Here is a 6,000-nt window from a genome sequence, read left to right as displayed (position 1 = left end):
TTTCCAGCGTGTTCGCGAAAACGACTTCATTTATTTTCTTATTGATTTATCGACAGACCATCATACTTTTTAGACGTTATAATAATAACACTCTATTGATCCCCAAAGAGAGAAATTCTCTCCTTGCCTGCCCCCTCTTACTGTCCATGATACACAAGCACATATGTAGAAAAACGTCAGCTTGGAAGCCAAGGCTGGACTTAACCTACTCCTTACGGTTTAAAAGTAAACTGCCGCATGGCCGAGCGGTCTCAGACGCCACGCACGACTTAACTGGCCTTCCAACGCAAGGGATATTCTGTTCTCCGAAGTAAGCCGTGGGTTCGAATCCCACTTCCGACAAAAGTTCTTCAATCACCACAGCAGCATTTGAGCAATTGATTGGCTTTAATTGCTTCGTTTTATTTTTGCGTTTCAGGCAAAACTACATAACACTTAAAGACACTTCGGGCATGCAAATGGAGAACGAAATTATAGTTATACCGAATATTAAGTTAAAATATGTTCCGCACTTGTAACATGCACCCATGATTTGGAACAGTCAGCAGCATACCTGTCAAGGTTTGGATTTGAAAATAAAGGAAATTTTCCGGCACCCGCGAGCGGCCGGTCGCGTATAGCCATAACACAGTGGCAGCCAATGAAATTGAAGGATTTTTTTTGCGAAGCGAAGAGACCCTCCCCGGCGCTGCAAAATCTCCGTTAATGATTTTTTTTCTGATACATTTCAAGTTAGATTGAAATGCTAATCATTTTGAGGCATGTTTTCAAAAAAGCATGAACAAATTTCTCCATTTCTTGTAATCACATTCATCCATTATTCTTCGTTTTCTTGATATTGATGTATTTAATAAACAGCTTAAAACTATGGTTACAATTTTATTTATTTATTTATTTATGTCGCTGTGGTAATTAAACAGACATAGACAGTTATGAATAAAATGTATTGTTTATTGAGTCTATTTACACAGAAAGAGACAAGTACTCAGGTTCTCATACTCAGGGGTATGATAAGATATACATCCATCCATCCATCCATTTTCCAAACCGCTTATTCTACTGGGTCACGGGGGTCCGGAGCCTATCCCGGAAGCAATGGGCACGAGGCAGGGAACAACCCAGGATGGGGGGCCAGCCCATCGCAGGGCACACTCACACACCATTCACTCTCACATGCACACCTATGGGCAATTTAGCAACTCCAATTAGCCTCAGCATGTTTTTGGACTGTGGGGGGAAACCGGAGTACCCCCCACGACGACATGGGGAGAACATGCAAACTCCACACACATGTGACACAGGCGGCGACTCAAACCTGGGTCCCAGAGGTGTGAGGCAACAGTGCTAACCACTGCACCACCATGCCACCCCCAAGATATACATTACCGCTCAAAAGTTTGGGATCACATGCAAATTTCTTTGTTTTCCAAAGAAAAACACATTTTCATGCAATTCACAAAATTTTATCCACATCTACATATAGAGGCCTATTATCAGCAACTGGCAGTCCTCTGCATCAATCTCCTGGTATGTCTGACTGCTTATTCTTTAAATATTGCTAACACATTTTGGAGGTTTGGTTTGGGTCATTATCCTTTTGTAGGATAAAACTGACCCCAATCAAGTCTTGTCACAGGGTATATAATTGAACGGTAGTGTATGTCAAATATTAAATAGATGAAATGATTAATTTTCTTAAACAGCAGTGTTAATGCATGCATTTTGTAGCATGTTAACAAATGACTCATTGAATCCTGAATCAAAACAAAAAGCATAATTAAAAATAGCATTGTTATGACAATACTAACAGTGATGCTGCAGCATTTTAACAACTGTCAGATAGTTAGACATACAGTACCAGTCAGTAATTTGGACACACCACTCTGCCTACAAAGGGACTGGGTCATATTACCTGGATACTTGAGCTAAACCCAGTAGAAATGTTTTTCAAGGAGTCTGACCAGAGAGTTAAAGAAAATCGGCTGAGTGCTCAGCATATATGAGACGGCTCCTTCAGGAGAGCTGGAAAAGCATTCCAGGAGGCCACCTCATTAAACTAGTATAAAGTAGAAAGCAGGATCAGTCAGTCCCTGGAGCAGCTGGGGTTAAGGGCCTTGCTCAAGGGCCCAATGGTGGGATCACTCGGCCAGCCCTGGGATTTGAACCGGCAACCTTCTGAGTTCCAACAGAATTGTCCCCCCCAACAAATTATTTTTTTTAAATAACTTTTCTGAGTAGTGCATAATTCCATGTGTATTACTTTATAGTTATGATGTCTTTATAAATATTATAAAATGTAAAGAATAGTACAAAGAAACAATTCTATAGGTAGGTGTGCCCAAAACTCCTGACTGACGCCGTAACACTTTCTTAGACTCACCACACTGGTTGAGGTGGTGATGAGACAAGAGAGATTTAGCCAGTGGATAGGGAATGATTAATAGGACAGATCTGAAAGGGTCACGATGGGGAATTTAGCCATTGGGGTAACTGCCCCACACTTTGAGAGATGCTCAGGGATAATTTATGACCTTAGAGAATCAGGAACAAACAAGGAACATATTAACCATATGTTAAAATGCTGCAGGTGTATATTCAAACAATACTGAACTATAAAGAATATAAAACAATCTTTACTTTTTTTGTTTTAAAAAAAAACTATGCTTGCCACTTCTTTAAGAAAACCTACCTAACAGCGGCAATTTTTACAATCTGATTGTAACCCACCTGTTGCCATGCATTATTTGTCAGTGAAAAATGAGCCCAGACACAAAATAGCTGTTCTTAATAAAGTGGACAGAGTGTATATGGAAAACATTTACAATTTTTACAAATAACGCTGCTCTTGAAGTAGCAGGTAGTGTGTTACTTTTTTCTCTCCGCTGACCAACGCTGCTTTTCAGCCTCATAAAAAGGAGATTTTTGAAACTCCCTCCAGGTCATCTCTGGCTGCATAGTCTTGAACAATGGAACAAACAGAACACAGGCATCAAAACGGGCCTGAACGTGGCCAAAACAAGATGAATAATAAAGAACTTGGATGAAAAATTCTGATCATGACATCCAGAATTATCCTCCATAATTGAAGGGAAAGAACCTTTAGCATCATGGACTCCAACAACTTGCAAACCTGAAAGCAAAGTGAAAAAACCACAAATGAACCACAAATAATATTGATTCCTTAATTTATACTGAATCCTGAAGAGTGACTGTTTGTGTGTGTGCATGCATATGAGATTCTCACTCATCGGGCCTTCGGTTTTGGAAGGGGACCAACAAAGCATCATCCTCTCCAATTCCTCATCTTCCTCTATTTCTATAAAACAAAATAGATATGAATAAAAGACATAATCAATGCACAGAACCACATATATGAAACTGTCAGCCAACCTGGAGGATTAGTAGAAGTGTCTGGAAGTGCTGGTCTTGAGGGAGCAGAAGCCTCCAGTGTCATCTGAAGATTGCTGTGCTTCAGCCTCAGGTACTGCTGTAGTCGGTACATTTTGCTGCCTGGTACGCATTGTTGTTTGAGGATAACAGCCTCATACCCATCATCCCTACTGTCCCAAATATCCTTCCAGGTCTTGCCAGCACGGACTCCAAACCCAACCAAATTCTCATCCTCACTTTTGACAGGTGGTAGTTGACAGGCGTAAAGAAACACAGAAGGGCATGGAATTATAAACAAGAATTCTGTGATCTGACACCTTTGCCATTTGGTAGCAAAGTAAGTGTAATAGCTTCTAACTGACTTGCTTTAACCTAAAACAAGGTTTGTTTGAACAACTTTAGTAGGTTTAATACTTAACGATTATGTGAGGAATTCTTTAATATCTAAGTTAACGGCAATGCCAGCAAACAATATGCATAAAAAAGTTGTAGTTAAATATCAATGACTTACAGGAAAGTTACCGTCACAGTACCTTGCATATAGGAACGTGCAGAATTAGTATATGTATAATACACTATATATATAAGGTTAGTTTATAAACGGTAATCCAGTTTATTCTGTCTCATCTGCCTAGACTCATTCTACTTGACCAGTGTATGCTCGTTTTACTGCAAATTACTCGTTTTCCATAAATGGACACTGTCTAGCTTAATAAATGTACTGCTTTACCGGGCCACTAATAAAAGATACTTTTGGATTCCTCACGATGAGTGGAATTCTTATAAACGGTACCCGCCTTAATTTCCAAAGTCAAACATGTTTTTATTTAAATTGTGCATTAAAAATTGAATATTAATTATTAAATATTTCAAAAGCAATGCTACCTATGGAGCGAGTGAATAACTACTTCAGCATTACACAGAGAGCTTCGCGAGGGGCTCCGTAAAACGTACAGCATCCAGTTCGATTTTGGAATGTGAAATACATCGGAATATTTAAGAAAATATAAGATTGCTGTTCAGTTTACCTTGGAAAGTCGTCCTTTCCGTTCGACCGGGCGGTTTTTCTTTTAGGTGAATCACCAAATTTACTGAAATACTACTCACTCTCTGCTGCTCTTTTCCAAAATCCAGTTGTGTCGACTGTCGGTAGTGATAAGGGTAAAATGTCATTGGAGGCGTCGAAACAGCGACAAAACATCAACCAGCGGCCGAAAGAATATTACATCCGTACTGTTAAGCACTACCATTGAAAATGAATGGGAAAAGTTAAGGGAAGTTAAGCTAAACTATTCTCGCCGCCCGCGCGGGGTCTCAGACACCACGCACGACGTAACTGGCCTTCCGACGCAAGGGATATTCTGTTCTCCGAAGTAAGCCGTGGGTTCGAATCCCACTTCCGACAAAAGTTCTTCAATCACCACAGCAGCATTTGAGCAACTGATTGGCTTTAATTGCTTTGTTTTATTGTTGCGTTTCAGGCAAAACTACATAACACTTAAAGACACTTCGGGCATGCAAATGGAGAACGAAATTATAGTTATACCGAATCTCCTACACACAATACCAAGGTTACCAACTTTGCTCAGCTGACCGGAGTGAGACGTTCAATTCGCCACAAGTCTGCACACCCAGATAACACGCATATAAAACGTATGCAACAGTTGTGTTACCTTTTAAATAGTCTGTAGGTTTTGCAAACTACTCTAACGCCTTTGGTGTCGCTGATTTTACGTTTATACTAGTGTAAAATAGACTTGCCGTAAGATTTCTTTGCGCCAGCCTGAGAGTCTGAAAACACCTCACACCAGATGCATGAGAGATGGAAACCTGGAATATTCAGTCGAATCAGATCAAATATGATGCTAAGTTAGTACTAAGTTAAAATATGTTCCGCACTTGTAACATGCACCCATGATTTGGAACAGTCAGCAGCATACCTGTCAAGGTTTGGATTTGAAAATAAAGGAAATTTTCCGGCACCCGCCGAGAGCCATCCCACCACCGCAACCAGGCTCCAGTATCCCTTACATTTTAAGACAGGTGTACAAGAAATATAAAATAACCATTTGTCATTTACATTTTATTTTCATTGCGCATTTTCTACTAATTTTTCATGTTCACTCATGCGGCTCTCTGTCATTCACTAATGACTTGGATTTTTCATGCCGACTGACATCGTTCCTTCCCCGTGGGAGACACTAAAATCGCATTTACAAATCTTACAGAACGCGTGACTGTGCCCCATCCTGCTCCTCTTTAGGAAAGTAAATTCGTCGTCCCATTTTCCGATGTATTTACATGACTTCTTTGTTTCTTGGCAGGGACGCCTTCTCCTTCTACACATCCATCCATCCATCCATCTCTCTCCTTTCTCGTTCCCGCTGTTGGCACTAATCTCGCGATAACTGCCACCCAGGCTATGCAGGTGGCAGTTCTCGCGAGGCTACTGACAGTTCAGTTTGGAGAGGCAGAAGAATTTTTAAATATATATATATATTATTATACGGGAGATTTACGGGAAAATACTAATACGGGAGGACGGCGGGAAAGAGAAGTAAAATACGGTAGTTTCCCGGCCAAAACGGGAGACTTGACAGCTATGGTCAG

The sequence above is a fragment of the Brienomyrus brachyistius genome, unplaced genomic scaffold (assembly GCF_023856365.1).
Source record: "Brienomyrus brachyistius isolate T26 unplaced genomic scaffold, BBRACH_0.4 scaffold69, whole genome shotgun sequence".
Lineage (NCBI taxonomy): Eukaryota > Metazoa > Chordata > Actinopteri > Osteoglossiformes > Mormyridae > Brienomyrus > Brienomyrus brachyistius.
The sequence above is the reverse complement of the archived record's forward strand: the minus strand, read 5'-3'. Positions refer to the sequence as shown.